The following is a 27,920-nucleotide window of genomic DNA, read 5'->3' on the forward strand; positions in this document are numbered from 1 at the left end:
CTGGCGCCAGCTCTGAATACTCTTGGAGCAGGCTCAGAGATTCCTGCTATGTACCAAGAAGGAGTCAGAGAAAATGGTGTGGCTAAAACACCCCCTCCCTCCACATGTTTGAAGGACACCTCCCATACACACAGGAGCAGTACCTGAAGCAGTCAGGGCTCACTCATGCAGGCCTGGAACTTCCTAAGCAGGGTTCCACTAAATTTCTGGACCCAGGCCTGAGACCCAACGGACAAGTCAGAGGCACTCTGACCATTCCAGTCGCCCTAGTGAAGGAGCTCTCTCTGGAGCTTGCCTTTTCTGGAGGACACTACCCTAGATTCTGCAGGCTTTTTGCCTCTCTGGGCCAGGTAATGGAGGCTCTGGTACTTCCATCCAAGAGGAGAGAAAGCCCAGGTCTCTGGGTGTGTCTGTCCACCACACGTGTGGAGGGGAAAGGTTCTCGGTTCAGGCCGCGGGGTGGGGGGAGGGGGGGCAGTTAATGCAAAGTCTCCCGGCACAGCAGAGGCAAAGGCCACCCAGCGGCTCCCTAGCAGGGAAGGGCATTGCCCACCAGAGGGCGCCATTGGTGCGTCAGCTCCCCACTGAGGAGAGTAACCGAAGGTAACTACCAGGAGCCCCCAGCCGCCAGTAAAGTTTCAACGAGGCAGGGAATGTGCTGCACCAGACTGGAGGGGCGGAGCAGGATATGAGGAGGAACACAAGAGGGTCTGGGTGCCAAGCCTCTGCCCTGTGCGTGAAGCACACATCATTTGAAGGTGCGATCCAAGAGTGATGCAGAGCGTGGGAACCCAGGTGACAGACATGCCCTCACTTCCAGTGCTGCCTTGGCAGATGCCATGGCAGCACCTGAACAGTGGCTCAGAGTAGTTGTCGCCTCAGCTGAGGCTGCACTGCCCTAGGGCAGGCACCTGGGTGGGCACAGCGCACCAGGCCCAGGCCAGGGTGAAACACCTTTCCTGGGCCCCAGCGACCACCAGTGAGCATAATCCTGAAGAGCAGGTGGGAGCTGCTGGGTCTACAGCCCCCAGGGACTTCAGATTCAGGTGTCCAGGCTCTCTGCTGTGGGTGGGAGGGGACCTAGGGGCCAGTCTGCCCGCATTCCAGGGCAAATGCTGTAGCTGCACCCCTCACATTCCCAAACCTACTCAGGAGCACAAGACCACGGGACAGAGTCCCCCTAAGGGATCTCCCCCTGATTTCAGCTCTGGGGCCCTGAGCTAAGCCACAGATACACCCAATAATAAGTTAAAGATAATCAATTAACCCTTCCCACCTCTACCCCCAACTGGAGTAGAAAGACAAGTCAAGCCTCTTTCAAACACCCGGCCACTTCCTAGTGTGTGATAAAGACTGTCAAGCTCAGGGACCTAGAACTGGGCGGACTCCAAAGAGAGTGAGATAAAGGGCCATCCAGGATTCCTCAAAGGTGTGTGTGTGGGGGGGGGCAGAGCCATTTCATCCTCTCTCCCAGGCTCTGAGGACACTAGATGTTGGAAATCACACAGGGGCATCCTGAGTCACACAGCTACCCTGTGGCCAGGTTGCTTGGCCAGGCTGCTTAACTGCTCTTAGGCCTCAGTCTTCTCGTCTGTTCAATGGGCATTCTACCTCAGTCACAGGAGTAAAAATGACATGAGAGAATAGTAATGGCTTGCTTTAGCACAGTCCCTGGAATAGAGCTCCCTCCCAGAGAGATGGTGAGCCCTGGAGGGGAAGAAGAAAAGCGCCTTCCTGTCCCATTCCACTCCTGAAGGCAAAGGATGTTGCAATCCTGGATCAGCAGTTAGGGGCACCACTCTGAAGAAAACAAAGTTGCTATGGTCAAGCCTCCCCACCATGTCTTCATGATGGGGCAGGTATGTGTGGGGCATTGTCCCATCCCAGAGTTCACAGGCTCCCCTGCCGCACTGGCATGAGGCTGAGCTAAAAGAAACAGGGTCCTTTGGCCACCTGGAAGACTCCACCTCGACCAGCCTTGTTTTTTTCTGTTTTTGTGCATGTGTGCTTTTTAGGGCTGCACCCACGGCACATGGAGGTTCCCAGGCCAGGGGTCAAATCGGAGCTGCAGCTGCCGGGCTACACCACAGCCACAGCAATGCCAGATCCAAGCCTCATCTGCAACCTACACCACAGCTCACTGCAACACCAGATCCCCAACCCACTGAGTAAGGCCAGGGATTGAACCCGCAATCTCATGGATACTAGTCGGATTCACTTCTGCTCTGCCACAACAAGAACTCCTAGCCTTGTATTCTTGAGGCCCAGCCTAGGAGAGGCCCAGAATAAAAATAAGATCTCTCCAAGACTCAGTTCACCCACCTTCTTTCCACAGGCCAATTTAACTCAGCTTTCATGGCCCCAGGCAGCTGTTTCCTTAGGACCTGACAAGCAGAAGCAAGGTGTGGCCAACACTGCCATGAGAGCCCCAACACAGGTTATAAGAGGCTGCCATAGCACCAGGCCTTCCTAACAGCCCAGGGCCAACTGTCCATCCCTGCCACTTAATTCTTGACCCTGACTCTCAGAGCAACAGCACCAACTCGGCAAGGCCCTTCCCCACCAGTCCTGGAGAGGTCCAGCCTTTCAGCCTGCCTACTCCGCTCCTTCAGAACTCTGGGCTCTTAAGAGAGGTTTCGGGCCCCCTGGATGGACCACCTGTGCAGTCTTGGTGGCCTCAAGTGTCAGAGAAGAAGCTGCCCAGACTCCTTACAGCTGCCTGAGCTCAGGACATAAGCAGTGAGCAGGGCTCAGCCCTTCTTAAGGAAGGAGCTATGTAAACAGCAGGGCAGGCGGGCTCCTCTCCTCAAGGATGGTCTCATCTCAGCCCCTCCACTGACACTCTTCCACATTAGGAAGGAGTGCAGGAGAGGAGGCACTCTCCCCATCCCCCAGCTCTGAGCAGGGTGCAGTTGGAGCAGAGGTAATCTAATCCACGGCGGGGCCCTTGCACTCGGTGAGTAACTCCCTAGGAATGGGGAGCTGGGTATATTTATCCTGATAACTGTCCTGGGAAGAAAGGCAGATCTGGGACCAGTAAGGGCCAATCTACAATTAGGCCAGATACGCTCTGCACCACCCAGCCCGGGGACCCAGGGTCTGGACACTGACTAGGAACTTAAGCTCCTAGAGGGTCCTTCCCTGCCAATTTGAGCTCCTGTCAACTGACTGCCTCCTCTCCAAGAATTAAGCTCTCCAGAACAGGGGCTCTGTCTACCTTGCTCGATGCCACATCCCCAGCAGCTAGAATGAACAGCCGAATGACAGAGGGACGGCGTGAGGAGGAGGAGAAAGGTGGGAAAGTAACTGTGACCAGAGAAAACAGGCCGTGAGCAGAGACCACAGCCTGTGCTAGGATGCTGTGACGCCAGGCCCAGGCTGCTGGGTGCCCGTCGTCATCGTCAGGTAGAACCACCTTTTGGGGTCGTCTTCTCTATCTGTAAAATGGGCAGAACCCAATTTGCTCCCATGCCTGGTAGCAAGCTCTGAGGGGGAGATAACATAATTTCAGGTGAGATTTATACAGAACCTTTAGAGTTTGTCTAAATCCAAGATATCTCTATTATCCAAATCCCAGACAGGAACTGCTTTCCTAAGGGGATGGATGAGAAACAATCAATACTGTAGTGTCATTTAAATATTTAATAGCCATGCCTGGAGGTTATAAAGACTCAGCCACCACTCTCCTTTGCTGACTCATGCCTCCTCAACAGGAACTGTCATTTTACTCTCAGCCCTGAAGGAAGTGTGGGCCGGGGGTGACACACAGGAAACCAGGGGAGAAGGCCAGAGTCTTCCAATCTGCTGCTCAGAGGGCTGGGAGGTGGCCCTTTCTTTCCTGGACTGCCCAGATGCCTTAGGAGGGCGGGGTCCTGTCTGCCCTGCTAGCAGGGGCTGACACAGCCTGAGTGTGCCGACAGGTTGGCTTTTTGCTGGGTGCCTGGCTGGCACCCAAGGTCATAGGTAACCAGACACTTGAGAGAATAAAGGCAGAAAGGCAACTCCGGAGGTCACCCTGAGCTCCAGGCAGAAGCCTAACTGTGCCAGGCCCTGTCTACAGCACCAGCACACACACAGAGCCCCCCATGGACCAGGCCCCAGGCCTCTACAGCTTCCCCATCCATGGGGCTCTGGCAGGTTAAGCAGCAGCAGGTGAGACAAGTTGCCCAGGTACACTCTGCCCACCCCTACCCCCCACAACGGGCACAGCAGTGGGCCAGGCTGACAGGCCAGCAGAGTCTCACTTCTGTTGTCAATAACACATCTCTGGGTCCAGGATCGGCAGGCCCCGCCCTCCCCCAGAACGCCCAGAACACTGGATGCATTTCATTGGTCAGAGTCATCCACCTCTTCAGGTCACCCAGCGACTTCTGGACTTTTTAAGGTCACGCCTAGGGTCCAACTCCAGGTCCATCCCCGTGGTTCCTTCACAGGGTGAAACGTGGATTAACAAAAAAAAATCTGACTGCCTGGAAACCAGGAGGCATAGGGGCTGGGGTTTTTCTCAGCTATTCCACATTCACTCCAATCCGTTCCTGCAATCTGGGCTCTTTGAGGCAAGTCCGCCTGTTGCACAGCAGGGCGGCTCCGGGGGCCTCTCACCCCTGCTAATCATCAGCAGAGGTTAGGAGGGGCTCCAAGTGACTCAGCCACCCTACACAGACCCAAACACAAAGTTCAAAAGTTTGCCTGTTCTAGGAATGAGCTTCAGTCTTCCTGATGTTTGTGGATCTCACAGCGCTAGTTACCCACTCTTGGCCAATAAGTTCTAGTGAATACGGCTCAAAAGGCCTCGGAACAGGTCCCAGCTCCCCGATCAAGCATCTGGGCCACCTCCCGATCCTGCGCTCTCTTGCCAGGCCCCCTTCCAGCTCCCACATTTCCTTGTCTCTGAGTGTCACAGGTTCTTCCTTCCTTCCCAGGAGCCTCCCCTTTCCTGGCCTCCCTTTCTTTCCATCACAGGAAGCCAACAACTTGGACTGGCATCAAATCTTCACTCAGCCCCTTCTCAAACCCCTGCCCTGGCTTCCCCTGCTCTAGCTCTGGCAGCAGACCCCCGAAATCCCACCTCTTCTGTGTGCATCCACTAACTAGACACTTGCCCTCTGAAGGCAGGAACCTCCCTCCCCCTTGCTAGATCCACAGCACCATGAACATCCTCATGAGCCTCTGGATGCAAGCAAGGGGGATGGCCCCTGCTGCCTACAGGACACAGGAGGAGACTGAAAGCCCTGGGCTTGGCACTGTGGTCCGGAGCCTCTCAGAAAATGATCCCAACTAGCCTTTACCTCCTGCCCAGGCCTGCTCTCTGCAAACTGCCTCTCTGGTCAAAGGGGACCCCTCCTCCCTTTATTTATTCAAAATACTGACATGTCCCCCTCCCCCACCATCTATAGGGATGTCCATACTCTCAGGGGGCGGATGGCGGCCAGGGGCACAGGAACACCATCTGATGGGATCAAACCGCCTCAGGAACAAAAAATTGAAACCACTGCTTTAAATTAAAAGGCTACTTCATGGGAGTTCCCGTCGGGGCACAGTGGTTAACGAATCCGACTAGGGACCACGATGTTGCGGGTCTGATCCCTGCCCTTGCTCAGTGGGTTAAAGGATCTGGCATTGCCATGAGCTGTGGTGTAGGTCGCAGACTCGGCTCGGATCCCTTGTTGCTGTGGCTCTGGCGTAGGCCGGTGGCTACAGCTCCGATTAGACCCCTAGCCTGGGAACCTCCATATGCCGCGGGAGCGGCCCAAGAAATGGCAAAAAGACAAAAAAAAAAAAAGGGGGGGCTACTTCATGGAGTCAAATACAAAATGCAAATGAACTGCAAGATAAGAAGTGAGGCTTCAAAGAGACTCTTGGCATGTGCACGTGGGAGCTCAGGGTGACATTTAAGTAGCACCACAAAGCCGTCTTACCATACCAGAGACTTGGCCGCTCTGGTGGTATTAGGAGCTGTGATGGTCACCTAGCTCTTTGTACCCTCCTGGTATCCTGCCCATGTGGCAGTGTGGCTCAGTGGAAAGAACGGACCTCCAAGTAGAGAGGGGGACAGTTCAAATCTACACCACTCACTCGCCTGGGTGGCAATTCTGGGCTTTAGTTACTCAGACACCTCATAGAGCACAGGGTGAGTAATCAATGAAAAAGTATACAAAAACCACCACTCCTGCTGGGGAGAGCCTCCTGGGCCTCCTGCTGTCATACAAGGAGGCACTCAGTAAAGAAACCCATCCTGACACCAACTTGCATCTCCCTAAGGACACGATGGGGAGGGAGTGGAGCCAGGGACTGTGGCCAGGAATCTTGGGAGCTGTGACAGGTCTGTCACTAACTTTGGCCCCCTTGCTGAGCAAACCACTGACCTCACCCTTCTGTGCCTCCAGTTCATTCCAAGTCCTCATCAGCTGAGCCCAGAAGCTTCCTACTCATTCTCTTGCAAGGACGAAGGCAAGAGAGAAGCTGCAGGGCTCTAGCCCCCCCCAACCCCCGACCCCTACCCCACACCAGCTCTGCCACCTGCTGGGAAGTCACCGTTGTCTGAGAGTCCTGTGGCTTCGAACCTGGAATCATGTCAATAGAAGGAGCTGGCTAAGCTTCTCAGAAGCTCCCTGCCTCTGACCTCCCAGAGGAGAGAAGCCTCTGCTCCTGCCACCTAGGCTCCGAACCCCGCAGAGTTTTACGAAGGGACCCAAAGACAGAGCTGCAAGGCCAGAAAGAAGCTTAGAAGGGGGACATAGGGAGAGACAGAGATGTGAAATAATCCTTACTGAGCATCTACCAGGAGGCTGACCTCACAACCTCATTTTCTAGATCGGGGCAAAGAGGCTAAGAGATGCCTGATTAAGGGTGCTCTGCAGGCCAGCAGAGTTCCCCACCCCACGAGAATAGCTCATTCATGTTCTTCCATGATACCCCTGGGAAAGGAATATTGCTGCCAGCAGCTGTCCCTCGCTCTGTCACCACTCTCCACACTCTCTGTTTCAAAGCCTCAGTTTCTGGAGCTCCTGGAACAATCCAAGAAGGCTGGCCCCTAGCATGCCCTCCACCCTTTCTTTCCCCCTCAGCCGGGGTGCTGAGCCACAGATGAGCCCCTAGTGGTGGCATGGGGAGCTCCATGTTCCAGGCTAACTTGCTGCCTGGTGGGTCGACTTGCAAGAGTGTTTCCCCGCTGTGCCATGCTAGGGCCCACCTGAACAGTGTGATGCAAGACAGGGTCACCCCAGGCACTGAGGACCTCCCTCCCTTACTACCCCATGGATTTCTTATCTGGACATAGGGAGGGGCCTGGGCCATGGTTCTGGTTCTGGGGCACAGACAGATCACTGGCTCCCCAGAATTAGGCAGAAGCAGCATGAGAGTCATCAGGAGACAGACAGGCAGTCAGAGCTCCACTGAAGGCACCTAATGACCAACTGGGGGAGGGACAAAGGATCTTGGGCCTGATGTGTGATCGATCAGCCTGAGGCGTGCCACCACCTGTCCTTAGCTAAGGATCATAAAGTACTTACTTTTCAACTTATTTGCTTTTACTTTTCAAAAATAAACTGAATGAGTTCCAGATGACTCTATGACTGTCAGTCCCACTCACACAAGATCCAATATGCTTGCTTTTTTTTTTTTTTTTTGTCTTTTTAGGGCCACATCCGCAGCTTATGGAAACTCCCTGGCTACAGGCTGAATCAGAGCCATAGCAATGCCAGATCCTTAACCCACTGAGTGAGCCAGGGATCAAACCCGCATCCTCATGGATACTAGTTAGGTTCTTAGCCTGCTGAGCCACAAGGGGAATTCCCGATGTGCTTTCTTGAGCGAGAGAGTGAGGAGGTGCTCAGAATCCCAGGCTGCGTCCTCGGTTAGGATGGGCAGTTCGTGATCCTTATCTGCCACAAATGTCATGTGGAGGCTATGACACTGCAGAACACAGCTGGAACTGCTATTTGACATGGTCAAGAGCAGAGAAGGGGCAGGTGGGGCAGGAAAGAGCCAGGACCAGCAGCCTCCAAACTGACCCTCGATGACACTTTTACTTCCCAAGAAGTACCTACACCATCTGGCCCTGACCTTTCTAGTCTCACAAATTTGGAAGCCATTTGCTTGGTTTGGGGCAAGACAAGATTTTTGGGCCACATGACTGACAGCACCTCCAGAGTAAGGGGGGAGCCCCAAGTCTTGTTCCTGTCCCTCCAAAGCACCCCACACAGGCCCTGGTGGGATGGTGTCACTCATCTACAAAGGAGGGCAAGACAGATTTCTCTGCAAGCTCAGATCCTTGTCGACTCTCTGTGTTGGGAACTCAGCCTCTTCCTTGACCGGGAGGGAGCAGATAGAGGACACAGTCCTTGGGGCTCTGGCTAACCAGAGTCACACTGGGAAACCACACGAGAAAGAAAGGAGGGAAAGACCTTCCTAAAAGGAAAAGCACCCAGGGAAGGGACTCCTCTGGACTGTCAGTCTTGCTAGCAGGGCTCACATGCAGAGAAAAAAAGTGCAGAGGAGGGGGAACAGAACCAAAATGAGATCCTGTAGTCCGCCAGCAAGAAGCCCACCAGACCCAGAGCAGAGGCAGGTTCTCTCATGGGAGAACCGAACAGCACGGTCTGTGTCTGAGGGGGGCTCACGTGGCAAAGGGTCCCAGGTCACAGCTTGGCATGGCTGAGCTGGCCTCCCTCCACCAAGCCCAGCTGGTTACCTCAGGAGATTGATGGGGGGAAGGAGAAGGAGCCATCTCAGCCCTGCTTTGTGTTTTACTGGAGTTGACATCTGGGGCTCTGGGAATCCAACCCAGCAGAGCCAGGACAGATGGCAAAAGCAGTACCCAACCATAATGTCCCAAAACATCACTCAAGAAGTCCCCAATGTCCACAGAGTATTCCAAAAGTCTGTCTGGAAATCAGTTTGGTTTTTTTTGTTTGTTTGTTTGTTTTTGTCTTTTTAGGGCCACAGCTACAGTATACGGAAGTTCACAGGCTAGGGGTTGAACTGGAGCTCCAGCTGCCAGCCTACACCACAGCCACAGCAATGCCAGATCCGATCTGCATCTGCAACCTACATCGCAGCTAATGGCAACGCCAGATCCTTAACCCACCGAGGCCAGGGATCAAACCTGCAACCTCATGGATACTAGCTGAATTCATTACCGCTGAGCCACAAAGGGAGCTCCCTGGAAGTTAGATTTTGAACTGTGGAGACTGTCTTCTTTTGGGTGACAGTTCAGGTAGACCATTTCTATCACTCAGTCCATGAGACATGCCAGGTTCTGCAGTTTGCTAAGAATGCCTTCTCACTCTGAGGGGCCGAGGACCAGAGGCCAGAGGAGGGGGAAGGCCAGCATGAGTCAAAAGCATCAAACCCCCTCATTCTGCACTCAATGTACCTGCTCTATGCCCGGCCATGTGCTGTGCACTGGGGGATACAGCTGCCCTGGACACTCCTGGTCTAAAGGTCCCAAGAATATACAGGACAAGAAATCTTGTTGCTTCTGCCCTGAGCAACTGTGTATAAAACTGGGAGCCTCGGAGTTCCTGTTGTGGCACAGTGGTTAACAAATCCGACTAGGAACCATGAGGTTGCAGGTTCAATCCCTGGCCTTGCTCAGTGGGTTAAGGATCCTGCATTGCCATGAGCTGTGGTGTAGGTCACAGATGCAGCTTGGATCCAGCGTTGCTGTGGCTCTGGTGTAGGCTGAAGGCTACAGCTCCAATTAGACTCCTAGCCTGGGAACCTCCATATGCTGTGGGAGCGACTTAAGGCAAAAAGACAAAAAAAAAACACAAAAAACCAAAACCTGTGAGCCTTAAGGTTACGTAGGCAAACTCTGATCCGAACAAAACTGCCAGCGAGGCTGCTGCCTCTTCCCCTGCCTGTCTCTATGTCCAGAAAGGAAGTACTCACCAAGACAGGCAGTGAGCTGATGAAGCACCACCCACTACTGCCCTCTTCAACACCACTTGTTTCTCCTTTTTTTCCCCTTTCTTCTTTTTTGGCTGCCCCTCGGCATGTGGAGTTCCTAGGCCAGGGATCAGACCCACTCCACAGTTATGACCTACCCCACAGCTGCAGCAACCATGGATCCCTTAATCCACTGTGCCCAGATCCTTTAACCCACTATGCCCAGCCAGGGAGCAAACCTGCATCCTGGTGCTACAGAGATGCCACTGATCCTGTTGCACCATAGCGGGGAACTTCTGTTTCTCCTTTTTTTGTTTTGTTTTGTTTAGGGCCACACCCATGGCATACGGAAGTTTGCAGGCTAGGGGTCGAATCAGAGCTGCAGCTGCCGGCCTACACCACAGCCACAGCGACACCAGATCCGAGCTGCATTTGCAACCTACACCTCAGCTCATGGCAATGCTGGATCCTTAACCCACTGAATGAGGCCAGGAATCAAATCCCATCTTCGTGGACATTATGTCAGGTTCTTAACCCACTAAGCCACAACAGGAACTCTCTGTTTCTCCTTTTTATTTTTTATTTATTTTACTTATTATTATTATTTTTCGGTTTTTTGTCTTTTCTAGAGCCGTACCTGTGGCATATGGAGGTTCCCAGGCTAGGGGTCTAATCGGAGTTGTTGCCGCTGGCCTACACCACAGCCACAGCAACACCAGATCTGAGCTGTGTCTGTGACCTACACCACAGCTCACGGCAATGCCGGATCCTTATCCCGCTGAGCAAGACCAGGGATAGAACCCGCAACCTCACGGTTCCTAGTTGGATCTGTTTCTGCTGCGCCACAACCTCACGGTTACCAAAGGAGAAAGGGGGGAGGATAAATTTGGAATTTGGGATTAAAAGATCCACACTACTATATATGGAGTTCCTGTGTGGCTCAGCAGGCTAAGGATCTGGCCTTGTCACTGCTGCGGCTTATGGTGCTGCTGTGGCATGGGTTCGATCCCTGGCCCTTGAACTTCTGCATGCCACAGGCGTGGCCAATAAATAAAATTTAAAAAAATATATATATATATATATATATATAAGGACCTACTGTATAGCACAGGGAACTATAGTCAATATCTTGTAATAACTTATAATGGAAAAGAATCTGAAAAAATACCACATATTATACACACACGCACACACATATACACAAAATAGGAGTTCTCACTGTGGCACAATGGGATCAACGGTGTCTTGGGAGGGCTGGAACAAAGGTTCAATCCCCAGCCCAGCACAGTGGGTTAAGGATCTGGCATTGCCACACTTGTAGCTTAGGCCACAACTATGGCTCGGATCTGATCCCTAGCCTGGGAACTCCATATGCCACAGGGCAGCCAAAAAAGAAAAAAATAAAATGAATAAAATGGAATCACTTTGCTGTACACCTGAAACACTGTAAATAAACTATACTTCAATAAAAAAATAAAAATTTTAAAAAGGTACAAGTCTCTGTCCCCATCCACCCTTCCTGCTGTGCCCAGAACTGTGATGTCTTCCTCCATGGGCACCTTCCCTGGCAGCGTGTGTGGGAAGGTTGCCTGTAAGCAAAAGGGGTGCCTGGCCCCAGTCCACTGTCCTACCCCACACGTAGTTGAGGTAGGAGCTGGGATGAGAGGAGTCAAGTCTCACTGGCTATGAAAAAGGACTTCTGTTTCCACAAGAGGAACAAACTTCAAAACCAGGTACAAAGCGCTGCCACAGCGCTCTTGCCCGGCATCCAGGTCTTCTGAGGGAAGATCCCAGGGGCGGTGCCACCCTTAGAGCCAAGGGCAATTTGGTGTGCGGTGGCAGACATCATGAAGTGCCAGCAGCTTCTGAGGGTGGGGCGATGGGGCTGGCCCAGCAGCTCAGGCCCTCAAGCACAGCCTCCAGAGCAGAGATTCCACAGTTCCTGTCTTGTCCACACCTACCTATCTTTTTGGTGAAACAGGAATCATCAATGGCTAGGGTTGGCTCAGATAATTTTCCAAGATCTCTTTCGAGTAATGAACTCTGATTCTTCTCCTTTCGGAGGGGATTCTAGAGGCCCGAGGACCAAGGGAAGGGGAAGGGGGTTAAAAGAGGCAATGGAGAATAAATATGGCAGAGGCCCCAGCCTAAAGCCTGAAGGCTGCAACCCACCACACCACCCTCTGGGTATCTCTGTGCTTTTTAAAGAAATGGTGATATTTCACATGAAAGCCAGACTATTTAGCTTCCTAGGAGGAGTCAGAACTAACACTGGAGTTCACTTGTGGCTCAGTGGTTAACGAACCCGACTAGAATCCACGAGGATACGGGTTTGATCCCTGGTCTCGCTCAGTGAGTTAAGGATTCGGCATTCCTGTGAGCTGTGGTGTAGGTCACATACTCGGCTTGGATCCTGCGTTGCTGTGGCTGTGGCCTAGGCTGGCAACTGTAGCTCCAATTTGACCCCTAGCCTGGGAACCTCCATATGCCTTGGGTGCGGCCCTAAAACAAACAAACCAAAAAAAGAACTAACGACACTGGTCTATTTTCCTGCAGGGCCACCACAGGCTGTAGCATGAAATTTAGTGCCTTACTCCCCTCTTTTTGGCCCACTCCATCCATTCACAACACTCTGTGGCCTCAGCAAGTATATGAGTTTGCAAAACAACATAGCGTGGGTTTTGTAGCTGGATAATGCAGGTCTAAGTCCTGACTCTGTCACTTGCTAGCACTGCACCTCTTTGAGCTCAGTTCCTGCATCTATAGAATTTGTGTGACAAGAGCCTCTGACATCGCAAGGATGGGTGAGTTCCGCCAATCCTTCCATCTGTCCCCCAGGTACCACCTCATCTCTACCCGTGGTGGCCCCATTAGTGTCCACAAACACCATGCTGGGCACAGGGGTGACAAATATACAGTGTGTGTCCCCAGGGAGCGCTAACTAGTGGGAAACTGTCATATTTGGGGCTGGGGGAGGGGGCAGGAAGGGTTTCCTTGGCACAGGAAGGAGCAGAGGCAGAGGTGAGACACAGCCTGGCAGACAGAAGGGGTTGGCGTTCAGAGCACAAGTCCCAGCTTGGGGGAAGAGGAGCGCAGGCCGGCTGCGGCGTCTGGACTTGGAAGGGCAAGCCTTGGAAGGAAGGCTGCAGGCAGGGAAGGGCAGGACCAGGCTTGCAATTTACATCAGCAGCATGTGCAGGAGAACTGGGGCTGGGGGGGGGAGGGGGTGGCTCACCCAAGGTGGATGGAGAGTCACAGTGCTCTAAATAAAACTAGGTAAATCAAGGAGAGCCAGTAATTGAGTGGCTCTGAAGAAAGAGGAGTACAGGATGCCTCCCACGTTTGTTTCCTGCAGGAGGATGGAACATCCCCCAGATGAGCTCTGCTGGTTGGAAGGGGGAGCAGGGCCAGGGGAAGAAGTTGCACAAGAGGGTCAGGGGGACAGGGCAGCAACCGAGGACAGGAAGAGCCATGGGGCTATCTGAACCAAGGGCCTTTCTCCTCCCCTGACCAAGTCACCTCTGAACATCTCAGGGGCACAGGAAGCAGAGGTCTGAGAAACCATACAGAGCCGCTACTCCTGTTTGCTCTGGCCCGGGCATGGGGAAGTTGCATGCAGCCAGCTCCGGGAATTCTCAGAGTGCTCATCCCTCCCTCAGCCCACTCCCGCGGTGCCAAAGTCCAGCCCTGAAATCCAAATACAAAGCTAGCTCCCTCCCCTGACAGCTTCCCTCCGGAAGAGGGGCAAGGTCAAGCATTTATCACAGGAACCAGGTCCTTCCTGCCACAAAAGCATATGGGCTCACCGCTGGGGCCAGTGGGCCCAGGACGCAATCTCAGGCCCCAAACTCTTGTGGAAATGGCCTTCGGAACCGGCCCCGGGCTCCACCCGAGTGGAGCCCAAGAAGAATTTGCACCCACAGAGCTCAACATCTGAGTGGAGGATAACAGAAGCCACAGAGGCCAGTCCCACCTCAACTGCCAAACAAGCCACCCCAAAAGGTCATTCCACTGAGGAAGCAAAGGCTAAAGACTGCCCTTGGGGAGTTCCCCTTGTGGCTCAGTGGTAACAAACCTGACTAGTATCCATGAGGATGAAGGTTCAATCCCTGGCTCTGCTCAGTGGGTTAATAATCCAAAGTTGCAATGAGCTGCAGTATAGGTCACAGACACAGCTCAGAACTGTCATTGCTGTGGCTGTGGTTGTAGGCCAGCAGCTATACCTCCGATTCGATCCCTAGCCTGGGAACATTATATGCTGCGGGTGTGGCCCTAAAAAAAAAATTTTTTTTTAAATTAGCAATAAAGACTGTCCTTGGCCTTGTGACTGGGTCTGAGTTTGACAGATCCAAATGGGACAATACAGGATGCCAAATAAGAGCCAATGAACTTACTAGAACATACATGCAAAGGCTTCTTCCCCCAGGCCTTTGCATGTGCTGTGCTGCCTGCCTAGACCACCCTCCTGTCTCCTTCACAGGCTAAATCCTTTCTTATCCAGGGAGACTCATCAACAGTTCAGTTTCCTCCTCAACACGAGGATAAAAAGGACCCACCCTGCCTACCTAAAGAAAAAGGAATGCGTGGTTTTTATGAGGGGGCCTCTTCTGTAAAACTTTCCCAAAACTTATTATGGAAAATTTTATTTTTGGGGGTAGGATTCCAGCTTTTTCATTTTTCCCCCTTTACACAAAACAAAGTAGAAGACAGGCTTAAAACCTGTATTATTACAGTAGTTAATTGGTAGAAGAAATATACGTTAAAAAAAAAAAAAAAATCCAGAGGGTGGTGTTCCCTTGTGGTGCATCAGGTTAAGGATCCAACATTGTCACTACAGCAGCTCAGGCTGCTGCTGTGGCATGGGTTCAATTCCTGGCCCAGGAATTTCTACATGCTGCAGGCAAAAAAAAAAAAAAAAAAATCTGGAGAGGAAGACAAATCTATTTACAATAAGGAAACAAAACTTTTTTCTTTTAAAAGACAAACATATGCTAAACAGGTATCACTGTTTACAGCAATATTGAAGAGGAGAAAACAACACTTATTTAGGGACAAATGTACAAGGTTCAGGTTTTTGTTTTGTTTTGTTTTTAACAGCTGCACCTGCAGCATACGGAAGTTCAAATCTGAGTGTCAGCTGCAACCCACGCCACAGCCACAGCAACACCAGATCCTTAACCCACTGTGCTGGGGATCAAAGATAGTGCCAGATCCTTAACCTGCTGCACCACAGCAGGAACTCCAAGGTTTTACAGCATCTTTTGCAAGAGATTTTTCAAATCTTATTATGGAGATCCTTATAATTTATATAAAGGACAAAGGTTTGGGACCTTCCTAAATGTCAAGTTTCCAATTAAACACATATTGAAGAATCAGCTTAGAATACCTTTTCCTCCAGGGAGCCCTCCCTGACCACATTCCCGCCACACAAGGCCCTTTCATACACATCCCGTGACAGCACGTGTCAAACTCAAAGGAAATATCTGCCTGAGTGCCTATGTCCCACCAGCCCATCACAGCTCACCAAGGGCAGGGAGTCTGTCTTTATCTTTATCTCCTTGATTCAAGCAGAACCTAGCCCCACCAAGCCCATCTGTCACCAAGACCTCACCACTGCAGTCCATGCTACTCCAGGCCTCTGTGAGTGCTCATTATATGTAAAGCATGATGGGGGCAAGCAACACGTAAACACAGGGCCCAAGCCTTTCCTTCCCTCCTAGCCCAGGAAATTCCCCTCTACTGTGATCTAGTTACCATCACCCCTCCCCAACTGGCACCACTCCTACCCTTTAAAGAAAAAAAAAAAAAAAGAGAAATCAAAGGAACACTGCACAAGACTCTGTGTCTGTGGCCTGAGCAGAGCAGCCCCTTGTGGGTACTTAAGGTTTCAACTCACTGTGTGGCCTGTCTGGCTTCCTTTGCGGGTGGGGGAAGGCAAGTCAGGGAGGGGGTCTGGCTCAGAGGAGTGAGGCAGATGGCAGGAATCTGGTACCCAGGCAGCCAGGCCCTGGGATCAGTGGCACTTTCACTTGCTGAGGGGGAGTGGGAGGGGCTGAACCAAGTGACAGGGCAGGATGAGGAGGCGCAGGGAGAAATGCAGCCCCAGCGTCCTGCCACACCTCTCCCCGTGGGGCAGACCAGGCAGGAGACATAAGCCGGAATGTGCAGATCTTCTGAAACGTAGGCCACTGGAATGTGTTAGCAACACCAAAGGGGCTGCTGATAGCTTCATTGATTATCACAACCAAGCCACAGATGAGACAGCCAAAAAGCATGCACAGATTAGCAATGCAAAGAGAAGCTCCCCAGGCAGGGAAAACTCATCAGGGAAAGGGAAAGAAGGACAAGTTTTTGGAAGAGAAAGTGAATGGGGGAGGGAGGGGAAAAAATGATTTGCAAACATTTTTGTTAATTTCTTTAGATTTGTTCCTGAACAAAGAGTGCCAAAAATAATAAATCTTTCGGTAAATATAAAAGACTAACAACATAGTGTGGGTTTTATAATACAAGTAGAAGTGTAAAATTTATGACAATAACACAGAGGACGGGAGGGAAAGACAGAAATACTTGCGTGGTTGTAAGGTTCTCACGTTGTATGTGTAATGGTATAATATGATTTGAAGACAGACTGTATTAAGTTAAACCTGTAAACCATACAGACACCACTAAAAAAGTAAACCAACAAAGGACAGCCAAATATAAGCCACTAATGGAGATAAAATGGAAACTTAAAAAGTACTCAGTGAGGGAGTTCCCATTGTGGTGCAGCAGAAATGAATCCTACTAGTATCCATGAGGATGTGGGTTTGATCCCTGGCCTCGCTTAATGGGTCGGGGATCCGGCATTGCCACGAGTTGTGGTGGAGGTTGTAGACAGCTCAGATCCTGCATTGCTGTGGCTGTGGCGTGGGCTGGCAGCTGTAGCTCTGATTCGACCTCTAGCCTGGGAACTTCCATATGCTCCGAGTGTGTCCCTAAAAAGCAAAATAGAAAGTACTCAGTGAATCCAGAAGAAGGCAGGAAAAGAAGAATAAAGAATAAACAGTAGGACAACCTAGAATAGATTTACAAGGAGATCCTGCTGAATAGCATTGAGAACTATGTCTAGATACTCATGTTGCAACAGAAGAAAGGGTGGGGGAAAAAACTAACTGCAATGTATACATCTAAGGATAACCTGACCCCCTTGCTGTACAGTGGGGAAAAAAAAAAAAAAAAAAAAAAGAATAAACAGTAGGAACAGAAAACATATGGCAAGATGGTAGGCTTAAACCTTATCATATTAATAATTACTTTTTTTTTTTTTCTTTTTAGGGCCATACCCACAGCATATGTGCAGCATATAGAAGTTCCCAGGCTAGGGGTTGAATCAGAGCTGCAGCTGCCAGCCTATGCCACAGCTACAGCAACACAGGATCCAAGCCGTGCCTGCTACACCATGGCTCATGGCAATGCTGGATCCTTAACCTACTAAGCAAGGCCAGGGATCAAACCCACATCCTTATGGATACTAGTCGGGTTCGTAACCCATTGAGTCACAATGGGAACTCCCAATAATTATTTTAAATATAAGAAGGTCTATATACTCCAATTAAAAGGTAGAGATTGTCAGACTGGATAAAAGTGCAAGATTCAAAATAAGCTATCTATAAGAAACACTTCAGGAATTCCTGCTGTGGTGCAATGGGATCGGTGGCATCTCTGCAGTGCCAGGGTGCAGGTTCAATTCCTGGCTCAGTCCAGTGGATTAAAGGATCTGGTATTGCCACAGCTGCACTACAGGTCACAACTGCAGCTTGGATCTGATCCCTGGCCCAGGAACTCCATATGCTGTGGGGAGAGAGGGAAGGAAGGAGGGAGGGAGAAAGGAAAGAAGGAAAGGGGAGTTCCTGTGGTGGCTCAGAGGAAACAAATCCAACTGGTATCCATGAGGATGTAGATTCGATCCCTGGCCTCGCCCAGTGGGTTAAGAATCTAGTGTTGCCATGAGCTGTGGTGTAGGTCGCAGCATGGCTCAGATCCAGTGTTACTGTGGCTGTGGTGTAGGCCGGCAGCTATAGCTCCCATTCGACCCCAGCCTAGGAACTTCCATATGCCTCAAGCGTGGCCCTAAAAAGCAAAAAAATTAAGTTAAATTAAATTAAAATTAAGATAAGAAAGAAAGAAAGTCTTCAAATATAAAAACACAGATAAACAGTTCCTATCAGTTTGATAGGTATGAAACAATGGAGAAAAATATCAAGTAAGTTGGAGTTATTCTGTTAACATCAGACGAGGTAGACTGGGAGGTAGAGATATTATGAGAAATAAGGAAGGACATTTCATAATGACAAAAAGGTCAACTCAGCATGAGCACACATGCATCCAATAACAGAGCTTCAAACTAGATGAAGCAAAATAGAAATAAAAGGAAAAAGAAATAAATCCATGATTATAGTGGGAGAGTTCAACCCCTCTAATTGAGAAAGTTCAGTAATTGAGGAAAAAAAACCTTTCAAAAGGAAGCAGGAAAGGAGTTCCCTGGTGGCCTGGCTGTCTATTTGTTTTTGGCCATGCCCATGGCATGTGGAAGTTCCTGGGCCAGGGATTGGACAAGAACCTGTGCCATGGCCTAGCTATTAAGAAGCTGGTGTTGTGGAGTTCCTACCGTGGTGCAGAGGGTTAAGAATCTGACCACAATGGCTCGGGTCCCTGTATAGGTGTGGGTTTGATCTCCAGCCTGGTGCAGTGGATTAAAGGATCTGGTGTTGCTGCAACTGCGGCTCAGGTTGCCACTATGGCTCAGATTCAACCCCTGGTGAGGGAAGTTCCATATGCCACAGATGGGGCCATAAAAAAGAAAAAAAGAATCCAGCATTGTCACTGCTGTGGCTTAGGTTACTGTTGTGGTGCAGGTTCATTCCTGGCCTGGGAACTAGAGCATGTCATGGGTACAGGAAAAAAAAAAAAAGTTAAATATTACAAGTAACATGAATATGGAGTTCCCATAGTGGTGCAGTGGAAACAAATCCGACTAGGAACCGTGAAGTTGTAGGTTCGATCCCTGGCCTCGATCCCTGGGTTAAGGATCTGGCATTGCTGTGAGCTGTGGTGTAGGTTGCAGATGTGGCTCAGACCCTGTGTTGCTATGGTTGTAGTGTAGGCTGGCAGATGTAGCTCTAATTAGACCCCTAGCCTGGGAACCTCCATATGCCATGAGTGTGGCCCTAAAAAGTAAAAAATAAAAATAAAAGGAACATGAATATAATGAGTCCTTAATAGGCATTTACAATAATATAGAAAAATAAGCTTTAAAAACAATGAAGAAGGAGTTCCTGTCGTGGCTCAGTGGTTAACGAATCAGACTAAGAACCATGAGGTTGCGGGTTCAATCCCTGCCCTTGCTCAGTGGGGTAAGGATCCAGCGTTGCCCTGAGCTGTGGTGTAGGTAGCAGACGCGGCTCGGATCCTGTGTTGCTGTGGTTCTGGTGTAGGCCGGCAGCTACAGCTCCGATTGGACCCCTAGCCTGGGAACCTCCATATGCCGTGGAAGCGGCCCAAGAAATGGCAAAAAGACAAAAATAAATAAATAAATAAAAATAAAAAAAATAAATAAAAACAATGAAGAAGCTGGAGTTCCCATCGTGGCTCAGCGGAAATGAATGTGACTAGCATCCGTGAGGATGAAGATTCAATCCCTGGCCTCATTCAGTGGGTTATAAGGATCTGGTGCTGCCGTGAGCTGTGGTGTAGGTCACAGATGCAGCTCAGATCCTGCATTGCTGGAGCTGTGGCTGTAGGCCAGCAGCTGCAGCTCTGATTTGACCCCTAGCCTGGAAACCTCCATATGCTGTGGGTGAGGCCCTAAAAAAAAAAAAAAAAAAATGAAGGGAGTTCCTTTGTGATGCAGCAGGTTAAGGATCTGGCATTGTCACTACTGTAGCTCTGGTCAGCTTCTGTCCCTGGCCCTGGAACTTCCTCATTCCACGCGTGTGGCCTAAGCAAAAACAAACAAAACAAAAATAATGAAGAAAACTACTATACATAAAAAAGATAAAGCAAGGATTTACTGTGTAGCACAGGGAATTACATCCAATTATCTTGTAATAACCTATAAAGGAATATAATCTCAAAAAACTCCCCCAAAACCCAAAAAAACTCGATCACTATACTGTACACCTGAAACAAATATAGCACTGTAAATAAACTGTACTTTAATTTAAAAAGAGAGATAAAAACAATGAAGAGATATAAATACAAATGAACTGAAAACAAGTATTTAAATAAACCCTTGAGCAAGAATGTTCATAGTTGGAGTTTCTATTGTGAATGAGTGGTTAATGAATCCGACTAGGAACCATGAGGTTGTGGGTTTGGTCCCTGGCCTTGCTCAGTGGGTTGAGGATCCAGCGTTGCCATGAGCTGTGGTGTAGGTTGAAGATGTGACTTGGATCCTGTGTTGCTGTGGCTGTGGCGTAGGCCAACAGCTATAGCTCTGATTAGATCCCTAGCCTGGGAACCTCCATATGCCTCGGGTGTGGCCCTAGAAAAGACAACACAAATAAATAAATAAATAAATAAATAAATAAATAAATAAATAAAATGTAGAACCTTTGAAGAAGAAAAAAAAGAATGTTCATAGCCACACTCTTCACTATAGTCAAAAGGTGGAAATAACCCAAATGATCATCAAGAAATGAATGGGTAAAAAAAATGTGGTCAATATATACAATGGAATATTATTCAGCCATAAAAAGGAATAAAGCATCAAGACATGCTCTAACATGGATGAACCTCAAAAACATGATGTTAACTGAAAGAAGCCCAAAACAAAAAGCCATGTATTGTATGATTCCATTTATATCAAATAACCAGAATAGGAAAATCTATAGAGACAGAAAACAGATTATTAGTTGCCAGGGGCTATGGGGAGAGATTAAAGGGAATAGACTGCTTCAAGGTGACAGGGGTCCTTTGGTGATAATGAAACTGTTCTGCACTAGAGAGGGTGATTGCACAAATTGTGAATGTACCAAATGCCACTGAACTGTAACTTTTTTTTGTTATTTTTTTAGGGCTGCACCCATAGCATATGGAAGTTCCCAGCTAGGGTAAAATTGGGGCTATAGCCGCTGGCCTACGCCACAGTCACAGCAACAGCAGATCTGAGCCGCGTTTTCAACCTACACCACAGCTCAGGGCAACACCAGATCCTTAACCCACTGATCAAGGCCAGGGATTGAACCCGAGTCCTCATGGTTACTAGTCAGATTCGTTTCCACTAAGCCACGACAGGAATTTCCTAAACTCTATACTTTAAAGTGGTTAATTTATGTTATGTGACTATAATTTTGATTTTTAAAAAATGAAGGGTATGGAGTTCCTGCTGTGGCACAATGGGGTTGGTGTCATCTCTGCAGCGCCAGGACATAGGTTTGATCCCCAAGTTAAAGGATCTGGTGTTGCTGCAGCTGTGGCATAGGTAGCAATTATGGCTCAGATCTGATCCCTGACCCAAGGACTCCATCGGCCTTGGGGTAGCCAAAAAAGGAAAGAAGGCTATGTATATCACAAGCATGCTTATCTATTTATAAACATATAGAAGATAGTTAGGCAAAGACATACACCATCCTATTAACAATAGTAACTCCTGTTCCCCCCCTCAAAAAAAGAAAGTTTTTTCTTTTTCATTTTTATAATAAGCATGTATCTGCTTTGACTTAAAACTTTTACAAAGTAAGTAACAATATCAGATACAAAATGACAAGAGAAAGGTCTCTAGAAGAAAACAAGACTTGAGGCTACACAGTGGCAAGTGTGTGAGTATAGAAACAAAGAAAACTAGGACCCCCAGATATTTCCTTAAAAGAACTAGAAAAAGGGAAAGAAGCACAGCCCTGCACTGCTACTAAGCATCTCAGGCAAGTGCTTTCTCCTCGGAGGGTCTCAGGGTGTGTCTCTAAAACAGGAGGGGTGAGACTCATAAATGATTTTCAAACGTTTTTAAATTTTTATTTTCAATTTTTTTTGGCCATACCTGCGGCATGCAGAAGTTTCCAGGCTAGGGGTCGAATCAGAGCTGCAGCTGCTGGCCTGCACCACAGCCACAGCAATGCGGGATCCAAGCTGCATCTGCAACCTACACCACAGCTCACAGCAACACCGGATCCTTAACCCACTGAGGGAAGCCAGGGATCGAACCTGAGTCTGATTTGGAACTCCCCAACTTTTTTAAAAGCCACAAAATCCTGTTTGCAATTGCAGTCTTCAATGGAAGTACAATATATAAACAGATACAAAGTGAGCAGCTGTGACTGAAGAAGTGATAGGCAGAGACCCCAACCACAGGAATGGTAACATCCTAAGGCTGCACCACTCTGGAAGCACCAGAGTCTAAGAAAGACTGAACTGGTCCAGGGCCACAGAAAAGCGAATCTGGTCACACCCAGCAAAACATTCAGAGGAAAAAAAAAAATCTCACAGTCAGTAGAAACAGGGAGAAGAGAAAGGGCAGAGCTTGAAAGAAGCCCAAGCCAGCGATGAGGAAAGGAGCTGCTACCAGCAATGCCATCGACAGGGAGGGACCAGTAAAGCAAGGGTCGCCGGAACGAGTGGGCTGTGACACCCTCAGCCACACACCTCTGTCCTAGGTCAGACAGACAGATAGCAGCTGTCTCTAAGTCAGTGTTTCTGCTGCACTAAGGGTGCAAACAGGATGTTTGGGAACAGATGACCACAATGACCACAGGAAGCATGACAACCACCTCCAGGTGACTCTCTTCTTCTTCCCTAGCTTGCTTTTCTTATGGCTGCCTCGGCAGACAAGGCAAAAAGACTTCCAGTGTGGCTCTCCAAAGACAGAGAGGGGGTGGAAATTCTTGGAAAGTTCAGGACACGGCAGAAGAGGCCATCTGAGGGGTTGAGACGGGGAGGAAACAAGGCCACCGAGCTCTCCCAACAGCCCCCTAGCCCCAAAGATGCAGCCAGGATGACAACCCCAAGGACAGTAAGGAAACCACACAGCCCCTATGGGAACACAGGACTTTCCAAGACCAGCAGCACATGACCAAGTAAGCCCAGGGGAACACCAGGTCAGGTCTCCAAGACACCAGCATAGTGCTCCAGGAGCCATGGCTGCTCCTTCACACCGGCCCAGAAGAGCCAGCCTGACACCATTGTCCTGCAGCTCATCACTGATGAGGACCCACCCCCACTGGCCCAGCGAGCCAGGCATCCTCGGGCAAATGATAATCCAGAGAAAGCCAAGTGCAGGCTGAGGGTCACTCCTATTTTCACCTCCAGGAAGAGGAACATTCCTGGAAACAGAGAACAAGGGAAAGCCTGGCAGGGACTCCCAGAGCCACTTCAAACCCCCAATAGTGCCTGGGGCTGACCCAATAGAGCAACTGCCCCTAAGAGGGGACAGAGGCAGGCAGGGCGGCAACCCAGTCACTGTTTCAGCCTCTAGCTAGTGGCTATACACTCAACTGCCAAAAGACACAGTTCCTGGTCCAGAAAACCAAACTCTCCCTGTTTCTACTGCTCACTAGCCCACAACTATCCTGGAAGGCTGTGCAGATGACACAGAGCATCCTTTCCTGGCTGCTTTGGCCAGAGGAAGGCCTGCGAGCTCTGGGAGAAACCCAGTGCTAATCTCAGACTGGCTCCCTGGCCGCTCTCAAATTTTAGCATTAGATGAGTGATCAGTATAAACCAAGCCACCAAGCAACCTTCTCCCCCACCACTTCCTCCTCAAAGCCACCAACAAGGCTCGAGGGAAATGAAATGTCATATAACCTAAACCCATCTTAACACCACCAGCATTAGGGTATGACCATTTCACCAAGCCCCAAACACTCGTCACCCCACAGGGCCACAGAGGGTCCCATATCACATTCTTGAGGGAGATAACTAAAGCCAGATTCCTCCCCCGGGCCCAGGTGAATGGCTATCCAGCTACACGTGCTCTAAATGCCCACCAGCAGTGGACTGTAGAAGTGAAGAGGTGACAGAGAAAGCCACACCCCCAGAGCAATGTCTAGATTATTCCAGGGATGAAGAATAATGATAATCATTACTGCTTCTTGAGCACGTTAAAGCCTTTCAGGAAATGCGCCTGTTTCATAGAGGAGGGGACCAAGGCTCAGGGTGGAAGGTGACCTGCCGAGTTCATGCAGTTGGCAAGTGGCAGCATGGACACAGACCCAGGAGAAGGGGGGCCTGCATTCTGTCTGTGGCATCTGCTGCCTCCCGACCTGCCTGGAACCCAGAGGGTTTCTCGCTCAGATTCTCCAGTGGAGGAAGTGGTTTGCTGGAGGCTCGGCATCATGGTGGGTGTCCGCAGTTCATACCCATTTAATCATCAACCACCATCAAATATTTATTAAGCAAACTGCAGGGAGAACCAAGCCATACTTGGAGATAAGAGACAACTGAAAGGCGGGTAAGATCCCTGCCTTCAAGAGGCTTACGGGGCAGAGGACAAGACAAAAGGAGAAAAGCCCTATGTACACAGATCTCTGAAGCTCTAGTGCAATAGGAGGGTCAAGGGGCTGACTAGTTTTAACTAGAAAAAAAGCCTTCTCAAGAAGGTGGCAATCACTTCGTTGTACAGCAGAAATTATCCCAACCTTGTACATCAACTAGACGTCAATATGGCATAGGCCAGCGGCTACAGCTCCGATTTGACTCCTAGCCTGGGAACCTCCATATGCCGCAGGAGCGGCCCAAGAAATAGCAAAAAGACAAAAAAAAAAAAAAAAAAATGTGGGGAGTTCCCATTGTGGCTCAGCAGTTAATGAACCCAACTAGGAACCATGAGGATGAGGGTTCAATCCCTGGTCTCGCTCAGTGGGTTAAGGATCCAGTGTTGCTGTGAGCTGTGGTATAGATCATAGATGTGGCTTGGATCCCGAGTTGCTGTGGCTCTTGGTGTAGGCCAGCAGCTTCAGCTCCAATTTGACTGCTAGCCTGGGAACCTCTATGTGCCGTGAATGCAGCCCTAAAAAGACAAAAAAAAAAGAAAAGACAAAAAAAAGAAAAGAAAAAAAAAAAGAAAGAAAAGAAAAGATGGCTATAGAAGTTTCCCAGTGGCTGGGCAGGTTAGGGATCCAGCATTGTCACTGCTATGGCTCAAAGCACTGCTAGTTTGAGTCACTATGGCACAGGAACTTTTGCACTCTGCAGGTGCGGCCAAAAAACAAAAACAAACAAAAAGAAGAAAGTGAGGAGTTCCCGTTGTGGCACAGTGGAAATGAATCTGACTAGGAACCATGAGATTGCGGGTTCGGTCCCTGCCCTTACTCAGTGGGTTAAGGATCCGTGTTGCCGTGAGCTGTGGTATAGGTCGCAGACACGGCTGGGATCTGCGTTGCTGCAGCGGTGGTGTTGGCTGGCAGCTGCAGCTCTGATTAGACCCCTAGCCTGGGAACGTTCATATGCCACAGGTGTGGCCCTTAAAAGGACAAAAGACCAAGAAAAAAAAAAAAAAAGAAGAAAGTGACTGCAGCAGAGACCTTAAAGGTAGAGAGTGAGGGAAGACAAATAGGTCAAGAGGCTATTTTCTGCAACTCGGACAAAGGTCCACACTCCAGACAGAGCTAAATGCTTGGAGTGGTCAAAAATCAAATCTAGCTCAGAGATGTAGTGCAAGAAACCCCCTAGACTCAGCAACTGTGTGTTTGCCATAAATATAAGGCAGAAGGAGAGGATTCTTAGAACCTTCCAAAGCAGACCCACTGCAGGCAACAGAGAGAGCTGATGTCAAGGCCAGAGCTGTTAAGTTCAACCAACCAGTGCCATGGAAGATGGGCTTCCAGCATAGCCAGCTCTGAGTTTTCAAGAGAAACCAAATATGGATTTTTAGGTGCCATCTCCTGATTTTTTTTTTTTTTTTTTTTTTCTGGCTGAGCCCATGGCATGGGGAAGTTCACAGGCCAGGGATTGAACTCACACCACAACAGAAACAATGCCAGATCCCTAACCCAGTGGAAGTGGGGAAGTCCAATCTCCTGATACTTTCTTTTTTATTTTATTTTATTTATTTACTTATTTATTTTTTGTCTTTTTGGCATTTCTTGGGCCGCTCCCGCGGCATATGGAGGTTCCCAGGCTAGGGGTCTAATCGGAGCTGTAGCTGCCAGCCTACGCCAGAGCCACAGCAACACAGGATCCGAGCTGCGTCTGCGACCTACACCACAGCTCACGGCGACGCCAGATTGTTAACCCACTGAGCAAGGGCAGGGACCGAACCCTCAACCTTATGGTTCCTAGTTGGATTCGTTAACCACTGCGCCACGACGGGAACTCCTATTTTATTTTTATTTAAAAATTTTTTTTTGTCTTTTGTCTTTTTAGGGCTGCACCCACGGCATATGGAAGTAACCAGGCTAGGGGTCTAATGAGAGTTACAGCTGCCAGCCTTCACCACAGCCACAGCAATTCAGGATCCAAGCTGCATCTGCGACCTACACCACAGCTCACAGCAACGCTGGATCCTTAACCCACTGAGCAAGGCCGGGGATCGAACCCGCATCCTCATGCTTCCTAGTAGGATTCTGCTGCACCATGACGGGAACCCCAATTCCTGATACTTTAAGTGCTGGCGACTAATTTGAAATATTTCTATTTATTTATTTATTTATTTTTGTCTTTTTCTCCTTTTAGGGCCGCACCCGCGGCATATGGAGGTTCCCAGACTAGGGTCCAATTGGAGCCACAGCTGCCGGCCTGCCCCACAGCCACAGCAACGCGGGCTCCGAGCCGCATCTGCGATCTACACCACAGCTCACGGCAACGCCAAATCCTTCTCCCACTGAGCAAGACCAGGGATGGAACCCGAAACCTCCTGGTTCCTAGTCGGATTGTTTCTGCTACGCCATGATGGGAACTCCAAATTTGGAGTATTTTTAAATATCATGAAGGCCAGGTATCACAGGTCTTCAGGCCAAAGCCAACCTGTGATTTCCCATCTCTGTCCTAAGGTTTCTAGTATGAAAACCGAAAAAGGGAACAAGTTGGGCACTCAAAGATCTAAGACCAAGTTCTTGCAACATTATCTGTGGTGACACTGGGTGTGTCCTCTTTCCCCTAAGCTGCAGTTTAGCTTCCTCATCTGTAAGAAATGCCACCTACCCCAAAGGGCTATTGCCAGAATTGTCAAAAATGATGAAGCACATAAACATGTTTCCTAAAGCTTAAAAAATTGCAGAAATGGTTTAATATAGACCAAGAAAAGGGAGGGGACCACAACAGAGAGAGCAGACAATAGATGAGGCCAAGAAGAGAGAGTGAAAAGGAAATGAGTTGGGTCTTGCTGGCGTGCAGACCGGAAGAATCTGGACAATAGAATCCACGTCAGGGGGGAAATATAAATTTAGGAGTCACCAACATACAAGTGACAAAAGAGGTCATGCAAGCAGATAAACTGACCTGGGTACCCAGGAGAGCCCAGGAAAAGCCTTTAGGAAAACACAATGGTGTGCCCCCAGGAAGGGATGGGAGAAGGAGGTGGGGAAGGAGGCTAGGAGGTTCTTCAGAGAAGCAGATTTTAAGGAAGGGAGGAAAAATGAGGCCACTAGAGAGTGGGATGCATTCTTAGCAAAAGAAAAAAACTTGAAGAATGGCCCAGGCTGCATTAAAAACAGAGAAAGGAGCAAACTAAAGAAGTTAAAAACGGCAGACAGAGGAAAAAAGGGAACCAGAAGGAAAGGGGGTGCAGGTGTAGCTGAGGATGGAGAAGAATGGGCCACAGGTGTCGACACTGATGAGAGATGCTGGGGGGTTGGGGAGTGTGGGGAGTTAGAGGAGGTGTTGAGGTGGAAAAGAGGGGACACAGGGAATAGCGGGCTGTCCCGGAGGGCCTGTCTGCTGTGTGCCGAGCAGGCCCACATCCCTCACCTCACGTAGCCGCCTCACATCATGGGAGGAGGCTTCAGGCTCAGTTTACAGCCCACTTGCCACAGGGTCTTTCTGGTGTTGCAAGAGGCCCAAGTGTCCATGGTTCATTCAAAGACACCCAGCCTGGTGTCCAGAGGAAGGTTGAGCCCTCT

The 27,920-nt window shown here is 49.6% G+C and overlaps 1 protein-coding gene across 7 annotated transcripts in view; it reads right to left on the minus strand.

Moving 5' to 3' along the window:
• The window catches only part of PXN (paxillin), a 50,892-nt gene that overhangs the window by 15,924 nt on the left and 7,048 nt on the right, over positions 1-27,920 (minus strand). The window contains exon 1 of one of the 7 annotated variants that reach the window (XM_021073139.1): positions 27,769-27,793. The exons of the other annotated variants lie outside the window; for them this stretch is intronic. The gene's annotated coding sequence lies outside the window, so the exon portion shown is untranslated. Of the gene's footprint in view, positions 1-27,768; positions 27,794-27,920 lie in introns of those variants that run through there. 7 annotated transcript variants of the gene reach the window in all.

The sequence above is a fragment of the Sus scrofa genome, chromosome 14 (assembly GCF_000003025.6).
Source record: "Sus scrofa isolate TJ Tabasco breed Duroc chromosome 14, Sscrofa11.1, whole genome shotgun sequence".
Lineage (NCBI taxonomy): Eukaryota > Metazoa > Chordata > Mammalia > Artiodactyla > Suidae > Sus > Sus scrofa.